This window comes from Glycine soja, unplaced genomic scaffold (genome assembly GCF_004193775.1).
Source record: "Glycine soja cultivar W05 unplaced genomic scaffold, ASM419377v2 tig00104511_1_pilon_84547_1256723, whole genome shotgun sequence".
NCBI classification, from domain to species: domain Eukaryota; kingdom Viridiplantae; phylum Streptophyta; class Magnoliopsida; order Fabales; family Fabaceae; genus Glycine; species Glycine soja.
Window position 1 is genome coordinate 197,191 of NW_021144441.1, and position 11,944 is coordinate 209,134.

Genomic DNA, 11,944 nt, shown 5'->3' on the forward strand with positions numbered 1-11,944 from the left:
AGAAAATGGAATCATAAATCTGGGCCTCATGGTCAAAGACTATGAAAGCGGAGAAGAGGTAATGTCTTCTAACTATGACTTATCTATTTCTTTTGATGAACTCCAAGATGCATTCAATGACTTGCATAAAGAATCTGTCAAACTTGCCAAATTAGTTTCATATTCTAAGAAAACTATTTAAAGTTTAGAAAAGGAAATTTTGAAATTAAATTTAGAGTTAGAAAATCTTAAATCTAAAGTTAAAATTTTAAAATCAGTAGATAAAAACCAATATTCTACAAAATGCTTAATACAAGAAAATAATAAAGCATCTCATTCATGTGAATGTTGTGATAAATTCAAAGAAGAAATTGTAGATTTAAAAATTGATCTTGCCAAATTTACTCTTGGTAAAAATAATTTAGATATTATATTAGGCAAACAAAGATGTGTTTTTTATAAGGCTGGATTAGGATATAATCTTGAAAATCAACAAAAGATGTATAATAATTTGTTTGCCTCCACTCAAAAGACTAGTTCTCCCTTCTTAACATGCTTTTACTGTGGTAAGAAAGGTCATAGTGCATCAACATGTTATATTAGAAAGAATGGTAGTAGCATAGGAAAAATGGTATGGGTTCCAAAAGGATCTTTAGTCAAAACCAACATTCAAGGACCCAAGAAAATTTGGGTACCAAAATCAAAATATGATTATATGAATGATGGACTCCTTAAAGCAAAGTTGATATATTGATAGCGGTTGCTCCAAACACATGGCGGGAGATGCATCAAAGTTTATTCATATTTCTCCCAAAAATAGTGAACATTTGACCTATGGAGACAACAACAAAGGTAAAATTGTTGGAGTTGGAAAAATAGGTACGAATCCCTCTACCTCCATAAAAAATGTTTTACTTATTGATGGACTTAAGCATAGTTTATTAAGTATTTATCAATTATGTGATAAAGGCCTTTTGGTATCATTTGATTCTCATATTTGCTTTTGATGAGACTAAATCTATTAGGCCAAGAAATGATACTTTGAATGGTATGGCATGCTCTACTTTCTTGATTCATTATAACTTGCTGAATGTTTTTCTTTTCTCTGCTCATGATTTGTTTTTGATGTTGACAAAGGGAGAAAGATAGATAAAAGATAAGATAGTAAGGGGAATTGTCTATTTTTATTGATATATTTTTTTTATATATATAATCTATGCAATCTTCAACTGTTTCATATAAGCAATCATTGCAAAATCAAGGGGGAGTGAACTACACAAATAGATATTCTTTTTACTCTTAACCTGTAGATGGTTGTCATCATCAAAAAGGGGAAGAATGTGAATCATGTAGGTTTTGATGATGTCAAAACAATTTACTTGATAATGGTTGTCATCATCAAAAAGGGGGAGAATGTGAATTATGCAGGTTTTAATGATGCCAAAAAAAATTTACTTGATAATGGTTGTCATCATCAAAAAATGGGGAGAATGTGAATGTATGAATACAGGTTTTTGATGATGCCAAAGTATAATAAAAAAAGATTGTTTCAAGACACATTCAAGGTTAAGCAAACAAAGATTGCTTCAAGATTAAATCAAGACCAAGAAAATAAAGATCTAGAAGAAAGTTAAGTCTAAGTCTATCTTTGTTAAAAGAGTCTCTTAGTGATTGCAAAGGTTTGGCCTCACAACAATTTTTAAATTGATTATAAAAAGGTTTTAAAATATTTTTAACATTTTCTGAAAAAGATATTTTTCCACTGGTAATCGATTGCCAGAAGCAAAATTATTTTAAAAAGCTTTTTTAGAAACTTTGAAATTTGAAATTTGAAAATTTTCAGAAAAGCTTTTTGAAAAGACACATCTCTTCAAACCATTTTGAAAAGACGCAATGGGCCTATATATATGTGTGTCTGACTTCCAAAAGCAAGATAGAGAGTTTTCAAAGAGAACTTAATTGTCAAATGCTATCTAAACAACTCTTGGCCAAACACTTGCAAATCTATTGAGAATTCATCTAAGAACTTCAACTTGTATTATCATCTCTAAAAGAGAGAAATTCCTCTGGGATCTTCAATTTGTATCATCTACTCTAAAGGAGAGAAATCTTTCTGTTCATCTATTGAACTCAGTTGTAATCAAGAGACGGTGTGTCTCTTGGAATGTGAGAATCTTGAATACAAGGGTGAGGGATCCCAAGGTGTGCTCAAAGTTTGTAAAGGATTTACAGAGATAGTGGAAAATCTCAAGTTGGTTGCTTGAGGACTGGATGTAGGCATGGGAAGTGGCCAAACCAGTATAAATTGAGTTTGCATTTCTCTCTTCCCTTATCTCATTTATTTTATTTCAATCAATTTTGTCTTGTATGTTTAAAGAACATCGATTAAATTGATTGTTGCTTCTTCTTCTGCATTCTGAGCCTATCATTTAAAAGGGGGTTAAAGTTTGTTAGTAGGAAAATTTTAAAACTTAATTCACCCCTCCTCTTAAGTTATTGAGGCCACTTGTCCAACAGTGCCTTCACTTCTATGTTTTTAATCAATGAAATAAATATGTCAAATAATCATGCTTTGCATTATAATTGCTACATAAGCAATCTATGGTATCCATTACTTCTAGAAACAAAGTGTAATGCATTTTTTTTTGTTTGCAAAAGGAAATAGGTGAACAATTTTTTTTTGCTTCTTTTAACCATCAAAACAACTTCCCTTTCTCTAATATATTGACCCAATTCATGTTTACCTTTTGGTGCAAGTGAAATCATCAGACATACGAGTTACCATAGACCTTTTGTTAGAGGGTCCAAATAGGGTTCTTGCAGTTGAGGGGAAAGTTTTTTTCTTTATTAGGAGTGAAAGTGTTGCTCCCCTGTAAGTTCTCTACTCCTGAAAATTATTATCAGCTATATATAATCTTTTCCATAAACACATTCCTTTGCATTTGTAATCGTCATTTTGGAGTTATGAAATTTGATTAGAAGTAGTGGAGTGAGTTTATACGAACCAATGAAAGATTTTATTGAATGAACAAAAAATAGGAGAAAGAGAAAGAACAAATGCTCAATCTACAATTGATGACCCAATGGAATGTCCCCTTTCCCTTTACATTCTCTTATTTAACTCACTAACCCCCCAACTAACTAACTAATGAACCTTATTTTGTCCAAATAGAGTTGACACTTTTCATCTTTGATAAAATTTCATCTTTGTGCTTAAGAATATGGACTTTCATGTCGTTTGTTCATAAAATCATCATGTTCTGAGATGGTTGATAACCATAGACATGAAAAGGGATAAAAGAAATGACCAAATGTGATCATATGCAATGAAGTCTGCATTATTAGTACTGATATAGACCTCATAAAATTATATTAATCATTCTTTTTTTCTCCTCTCCCACCCTTTTAAGTGAGTACTCATTTACATAAAGATTTGGCATAGTTGATTATTTGTTAATTTTTTACTGCTATGGTTCCTCAATTGAAGAGTTATTTTAGTGTTGGCCGGGACTGTATCATCCAAATTAAAGAAGGAGATCAACTAACATTGCGTGACCCTTATTTTCGTGATGTTAATTTGTCTTGGAAGGAGAAGGTACACATATACTACTACAAAGATATTCTTGATTTAATGCCATGATTTTCTAATTACTCAATGTCTTTGCAATAGAACTGGTCATTTTGATTAAGGCTTTACCTTGTTTTATGTATATATAAAAATAGCATTGTCAATTCAAATCTATATGCCTAGATTTCTATGAACAAATGCTTGTAAAGGGAAAAACTTTGACTCCTTAACAAGCTATTCATACCTCAATATATGCTCAACATAAACCCTGAAAAGGTCACTCCTGAATTAGATGAGTTCTACGTGTCTTCTGGCTATTGGTGTTGGATGTTGTGTATTGCATTTGTAAATCAGCATTTGAAGTATATTCCCTGTGGCATGGCCTTAATGGAACATCTATGACTATTCAGGTTTTGGATTGTAATTCCAAGTTATTTTGGCACCTGCTCTAGCCTTTGTTTATAGTTTTATTTAATTTAATTTATTATCTCTCGTGATAATATGAGCATCATTACTGTGAGGTTAAGCATGGCAACTGTGGACCCGTTGAATCAATAAAAGTCCAGCTGCAACTTATTGCTCATACCCCAGTATTTTATCGACTAGAAGAATCTTGAATGGTGTCACTCCTATGGGGTACATGCGAGATATAAAGAGTTGAATGCATTGGCCAGAAAAGACTTAGTCATTGATAAGGTTTTTGCACCTTCATATGTGTAATTTTTAAATTAAAATAATATTGTTTTCTCAATAAGAGCATTTTTTAAAAGCATTGGAAAAATAATTAGTAGTCTTCTTTTACTAATTCTTACTCCAAGTGATGCTAAATTAATTTTGAGAGCAACAGATTACTGATGCATATTGTTTTGAGGAGACAAAATTGACTTGTAAATGATGGAAATGAAATACAATATACTATAGGGTTTTGTTCTATGTTTTTATCAAGTTTATCTTAGAAGTCAATTAATGACCATAATTGGCTAATGTTTTGATTGAATAATGGACTTATTGGAAAATTAATGTAAAATTACTCTAATATTTACTATTTTCAGTTTCAATTGTAATCCCTTTCTTAATCAGATGTGACCTTTTTCGTGTTTCTTGCCTCAAGCATTAAAAGCCCCTAACATGTTAAGTACACCTATAGCCTATGACTAACTTGACCTTTATGTACCTTTATATAACCGTATGTACCTTTATCATCTTGGTGGGTGAGTACAACTTGCTTTTTCGTATAATCGTATGTACCTTTACCATTTTGATTCACTTCTATCAAATTGACTACAGTAGTGATTAAATATATTACTATGTACCTAATGTTGAAGTAACACAAATGGTGTATCAAAGTAAGTTGTCATTAAACCATTTCTGCCATGAAATGGATTGCATTTGTTTTTTGGTGCATATCTCTTGAGCATAAAGTCATTGAGATTATAGGAAATTTTCAAAGAGTTATGGTTGACATGAGTTGTTAGGGTCCTCTTTGTAATCTTAATTGACCATAGTAATTTTTCTCATTGTTTTGCCTATGTATATAAACTTATAATTTGTTGTAGGTTGACATAAGTTAATAGTGTCCTTTTTGTAAACTCTACCTATTTGGGTTCTTTTTTCAACTTGCACAAGTAGTTAAAAGAATTACCCTGCCCTCACATTGAAACAGTGAAAAACACTCTCCCTTAAGAAAAACACTAAATATCTAATGTGATTATCTTAGGACTTCCAAAACAATGACTATTGAAATTATTCATTGGGGCAGGAATAATCACTACTAAAACAATCACTTTTTACGACAGTTCTAAAAGGTTTTATGAAGGTTTTCAACTTTCTTTGAATTCGCTGTCATGAAAAGTCATGACGGTTCTCAAACCGTCTTAGAAGATCCAGTTTCTAAGACGATTCTTGACAGAACCGTCTTAGAAATTGTTTTATTTAAAAAAAATAAAAATTGAGGATTCTAAGATGATTTTTCCAATAATTGTCTTAAAATGTAAACTATTTAAGATAATTTTTCAAAGAACCGTCTTAAAATGTCATTTTTTTAAAAAAATTGACTTGAAATTGACTACAACTACCTAAGCATATTTGCATGTACATTTATGCTTATTTCTTTATTTAAATAATATATATGTTAGCAAGAAGTGGAGATGGAAAATTCTAATGAAATAATAAAAAAAGTCAACAACCTTGTGAACTTCATACTTGCCCAATATTATAAGCAGTCAATGATGGAAGCAGTAGGTTGAAAGAAGGTTGATTGTCGCTAAATGTTTGTAGATTTTGTTATAAAAAAACAAAAGTTAAGCTAAGGACTAAGGATCCAACTATTAAATCTGCAAGTTGCAGGGAAGAAGAAAGAATATCACCTAAGGAATAAGGTGTGAGGAAACATTCTCCTTTTGCAGTTGCTCATTGTCTACAAGATTTTGATAGATGGTCATATTCCTTATGATAAATTAAGAGAAGACTACCATAAAATCTAGTTTACAAGCTGAGAAAAATAGTTATTTCTATAAGTTTGGTGTTATTCTAACCTGCATCCCAGTTACCGTCAAGTTGGTAACATTGACACATATTTTATTAGAGTTATAGTGTTAAATCATTTCTATCTGATATATAATTTAGACAAATAGAACCAAGACAAATGTAACTTCCCATATGCAAGGGCATCATACTATGCAAAATATTTGGACATTAGGTCATCATGGTTACTCACTACTTCACCTGGTTATAAATTGCATTGCTCAAATATTATTAGAGAACACTTCAAACAAGCAAACTGCCATGATGAAACTTGATATTGTTAATTTTTACTCCTTACCTTTTAGAAAGACGGGTTGCTGATTTTTCACAACTCCAATAAAATCACAAGGAATTACACGCTGAGAAGATATAAATTTTTCAACAAAAGCATAGTTCGTAAATATTTATATTTTTCATACCTTCAAAATATTAAATCAAAGAAAGAAAAGCTAGCTACTTCACAATATCAAGTCGAGACAACAAGAAGAAAATAAGATTTTAAACTTCTAAAATCTAAATACTTATTGTTGGTCGTACTATGCTAATTAATAGGCCAATAACATAGCAAAAAATTCTCATCAGCTATGAAAAAAATTCATCTAGAAGAAATGTGCTCTTGGACTTTAAGTATCCTAGAGAAAAACTCTAATTAAATATTAACCTTTTTATAGACGTATTTTAAAATAAATATGATAGGAAAAATCGTAAACAAGATTGGAAGTGCAAATAGTAGTTAATAAAACCAGTATCCACATGTACATTGTTACTCCTCAGAATGATTTTCTTTTGAAGAATGACATTTCTTGAAACTAATAATATATATAAGTAACTAAAAATAAAAATAAAAATTTGTCAAAAACTATGAAATTCTTAATTTTTTTAACAATACTTGAAATAAACGTACCAAAAAAGTATCTACTGGCGTGGATATTGGTTTTTTAGACGAAAAAGCAAAACCAGAGATGAAAAGAAAGCCCATTTTGCACAGCCCAAAAATTAGGAGACTAGGCCTTGTATCATAATCTCTTAAAATAAAAAGTCCACTAGGCCAGTGAAAGAGGCTGTCCCACTGACCTTTGAGACAGTGCTACTATAGGAACCGTTGACTTTATACATACAGGGAACATGACATTTGTTGGATCAAGTGGCCTCGGAATAATTAAGAAGGGGGGGTTGAATTAATTATTAATGTGTCTTGACTAATTAAAAATTTATCCTTCTTAATGTTACTAGATTCAATTAGGCTTTACTACTAAGTTATGAGAAAGTAAAGAACATAAACAATAACTTAGAAAAAAGTAAGGCAGGAATAAAAAATACACAGCGGAAAAGTAAAGAGTGTAGGGAAGAACAAAGCAAACACAAGATTTATACTGGTTTAGCCACAACCCGTGCCTACGTCCAGTCCCCAAGCAACCCACGGTTCTTGATATTTCCAATAACCTTGTAAAATCCTTTACAAGCAAAGATCCATAAGGGATGTACCCTTCCTTGTTCTCTTTGAACAACCAAGTAGATGTACCCTCTACTTGAAGCGAACCACAAAGGATGTACCCTCCCTTGTGTTCACTATTACAACCAAGAAGCTACCCGCTTCTTACACAGAATTCTCAGACGGTTAGTTCTTTGAATTCTTTGTTTGGGGAATCAAAAGAATTCTCAGACGGTTAGTTCTTTGAATTCTTTTGGCAAGAGGTAGAAGGAAAGAATCAAAATCTCAGATGGTTAGTTCTTTGAATTCTTTTGGCAAGAGGGAGAAGGAAAGAATAAAAAGAATTATCAGACGGTTAGTTTTTCTGAATTCTTTTGGCAAAAAGGGAGAAGGAAAGAAGAAGAAGAAGAAGAAAATAGAATAAGCACAAGTTTTTTCCCAATGAAATTTTCTTGACAAAGCAAGTATTGAAAAAAAACTTTTAGAAAAATGTTGAGAAATGAATCAGAAAAGTTCTCTTTTTGAATGAAAGGAATCTGTTTTTTTTAAAAAAAAATTGTTTCATGGTCACATATTTATAGCCATTTGATGACTCAAGTTAAAGTTTGTGACTCTTGGCAATGTCTTTAAAACTAGTCACTTTAAAAGTTGTGACTCTTTTGAAAACTAGTCACTTTAAAAGTTATGACTCGTTTTGAAAACTAGTCACTTTAAAAGTTGTGACTCCTTAAAAAATCTTCAGAAACTAGTCACTTTAAGAATTGTGACTTTTGGTCATTTAATTTTTAAAATAAGTCACTGGTAATCAATTACCATCATAGTGTAATCGATTACACATCAACAGATGTGACTCTTCATGTTTAAATTTAAAAATCAAAACGTTTAGAAACACTAGTAATTGATTACATATATTGTGTAATCGATTACACAAGTTTGAAAATGTTTTATCACAAGTTGTGACTTTTGAATACCAAACTTTTCCCCAAGTTGCATCATGAATGAAAGAAAAAAGAAAAAAATGTTAGAGATACAACCATATTTATAAATAGAAAATACATGTTTTAAGATTTTTTTTCTTATTAAAGAAAAAACAAAAATGTAAAAATAATTCCAAAGAAATTTGAACTTAAAGAACTTCACCCTTTTGTAATTTGACCTTGTTACAGTTATATTATTCAATTATTATCTGTTATTGCTCAACTCTTGAGCAAAATTTCTTTGGTATTATTTTTACATTTTTAAATTTATTTGGTATTATCAGTTATAAATTTCTTTGTTATTACAGATATAATGATAGCAACAAGGCAGTGGACAATAGCAGGCCTAGGAGAACCATAAGGAAACCGGCCCACTACAGAGACTTCGTGTGAACAACAACAACAACAACAACAACAACAACAACAACAACAACAACAACAACAACGCCTTATCCCACTAGGTGGGGTCGGCTACATGGATCAACTTCCGTCATAATGTTCTATCAAGTACCATACTTCTATCCAAATCATTAAGTTCGAGATCCTTCTTGATAACCTCTCTTATAGTCTTTTTGGGTCTTCCTCTGCCTCGAATTGTTTGCCTTCTCTCCATCTGGTCTACTCTCCTCACTACAGAGTCTACCGGTCTTCTCTCTACATGCCCAAACCACCTAAGTCTATTTTCCACCATCTTCTCTACAATAGGCGCTACTCCAACCCTCTCTCTAATAGCTCCATTTCTAAACAGAAATAGATATTTTTCTTGCTGTGAGATATTGTTGATTTTCATTCTGTTAGTTCCACTATCAAGTTCTGTTACTGCTTTAGGACTAATTCTGTTAGCTCCACCACTTAGTTTGTTATTGGTTCAACTGGCCAATTAGTGGTTTCAGCCTTGGCAGTTATCCCTTTTGTCTTTAAATACCGCGTTTGAAATAAAATCACCAAGGAAGAATTTAACTATTAGTCCTTTTTATTTCATAGATTAGAGTTTCTGTCCATAACATATAAATCCACCAATCATACACAATTGAGCAAAATGTTTTAATAGCACAAGTGATAGCAAACAATATAGTGTTAAGGATTTACAAAGCAAGGTAGCTACATGTATCGGGACAAACAGTTGTGATCAATCATAAGTCGTCATGATTCATTAATGAACAAATAGTTAGACATTGACGAAAGCTCAATCAAATGATGCCAGAAAAAGGAAAATATGGTATACCGTGAGATTTGTGCTAACAGCCACCATATGATTTTCTACTACAAAGGGCCTGTATGTAATGATATCATGAGACAGTCTTCAATTCATCATCAAAGTCCACTTTGTATCCTTTGAAAAATCACCAAATATATTTAGAAGGTGGGGACCGGGGGTTGGGGTGTGTATTACAACAAATCAGGAAGTATAAGTTTCCAATCCAGTTCTTCAATTTTTCACATAAAAAGAAGGGAAACTACAGAACCCCCAACCAATGCCTACACTACTATCCTTGAAGAACTACTCTTAATATTGTACTTACACAAGTGCTAAGGAAATCCATTCTCTAAGAGTTCGAGCATTCAACATAGTTTCAACAGTTGTAAAAGTCTTTGAAACAACCGCAACTGCAATTATTACAAACAACAATAAGACATACAAGATAGGCCTCCATATCTATATATTCTTTTGTTATATATGATGATTTACCAAGTGTTGTTTTTGGATTTAACATTGTCATATTTCTAGCCATGTCAATAAGATCAACATTTGCAAGACTACAAATAGAATCAAATAAAAGATGAGATTGATTTCATGGAAATGGTACAGCCAGCTTCTATATGTGTAGTTATAGTAAGCTAGATTCAGAAAAACAAATATCATACAGTTGTTGTCAACTAATCCTTACAATCACATTTGCAGACTTCACTAACAATAGATACTTACAAGCGCAACTAATGACCCCTTGTAAATTCAATAGCTTCAGGGTCTGCAAGATGGTTATATAAATATATATTCAACAATTTTACTCGCTGTCAACTAAGGACAGTGGTTCTACAAATTACTACATGTGTGTGTGTGTGCACACATGTGTATTATGTGTCAACCCAAATAAAAAGCCAATTCTGGTGGAATTGCTACTAAAGAGACTAGCAGTAATCATCCAACCTATTTGAAGTGCAGTGTGTACAAATAGTGGACCTAAGAAGCTTCCCCCAATACCAATTGCAACAACATTCTTCAAAGCCTTCCCTGTAGCACCAACCTTTTTAAAAAAAAAACCCTTTTCACTCTCGAGACTGTCACTACCAGCTACTGATATTGAACTCTCCTAAACACATCCCATAACACATAAACACTAGCAAACCATATTATTGGTTTTTAATGGAAGCTATCTTCGTCACCAAACCCGCTTCTCATTCTCACCTCTTAACCAAACTCTCTCCAAAATCCAAACACCTCTTTTCTTCCCACCATCAATCATTAATCACCACTCGCCACAAACCCATGCGCTTCCGCGTCATCACCGCCATTTTCCAAAAGCAACAACAACTTCCAAAGACATCGAAGAAGAGTCCTACGATGAAGTCAAAGGCATCATCAGAAGCAGAGCCTTGGACAGCACCACCGAGATGGAGTACCTCATCGAGTGGAAGGATGGCCACGCGTCGTCCTGGGTTCCCACTGATTTCATAGCCAAAGACATCATCGCCAAGTACAAAACACCATGGTGGACCGCCGCAAAGAAACCCGATGAATCCATATTGAAGAACTTAATTGAATCCAACGACGGCCACAACGTCAATGCCGACGATTCTTCATTATAGGACTCGGCTTAGAGCATGTGTGAAGCAGCTGGCGGAGGCTGGCGCGAATCTGGACCACCGCAACCAAAGTGGCGGCCTCACGAAGCTACATCTGGCGGCGGGGTACGTGAGGCCCAGCGTGGCAAAGGTTCTCTTAGATCTCAGCATAGATCCCAAGGTGGCAAACAATCGCGAGAGAATGACATTAGATCTAGCGAGGGATATTCTGAAGGTGATGCCGAAAAGGAATCTGATGCAATTCGGGTGCAGGATTAGACTCAAAGGAGTGATTAGGGTTTTAGAAGAGGTGGAATTTGAGTACGCGAAGGTGCAGGAGATTCTTGAATGGAGAGGGAAGGCTGAGAATTTAGAGTACCTTGTGGGTGGAAAGACAACGAAGCAAACCAGTGGGTGAAGGCGAAGTTTGTGGTGGAGGATTTTGTGAAAGACTACAAGGTTGGCCTTGAGTAGAGAAAGTGAGAGGGAGAATGAGAATAAAGAGAGCACAAGAGAGTAGAGGGAGACATTCAATATTAAAAACAGTGGAAAACATTCTAAGATGGTTTTAAAACCGCCTTAGAATGACAACCCTCTAAAACGGTTTTCGAAAAAAATGTCGTGGAATAACAACCATTCTAAGATGGTTTTCGCAAAACCGTCGTACAATGGTAGTTTCTA

General features: G+C 33.3%; 2 pseudogenes; one reads left to right on the forward strand and one right to left on the reverse strand.

The window, feature by feature from the left end:
• Positions 1–9,665: 9,665 nt before the first annotated feature.
• On the reverse strand, positions 9,666–10,944 carry LOC114404564 (annotated as a pseudogene).
• Positions 10,945–10,993: 49 nt separating this feature from the next.
• Positions 10,994–11,737, forward strand: LOC114404566 (annotated as a pseudogene).
• Positions 11,738–11,944: the final 207 nt, after the last annotated feature.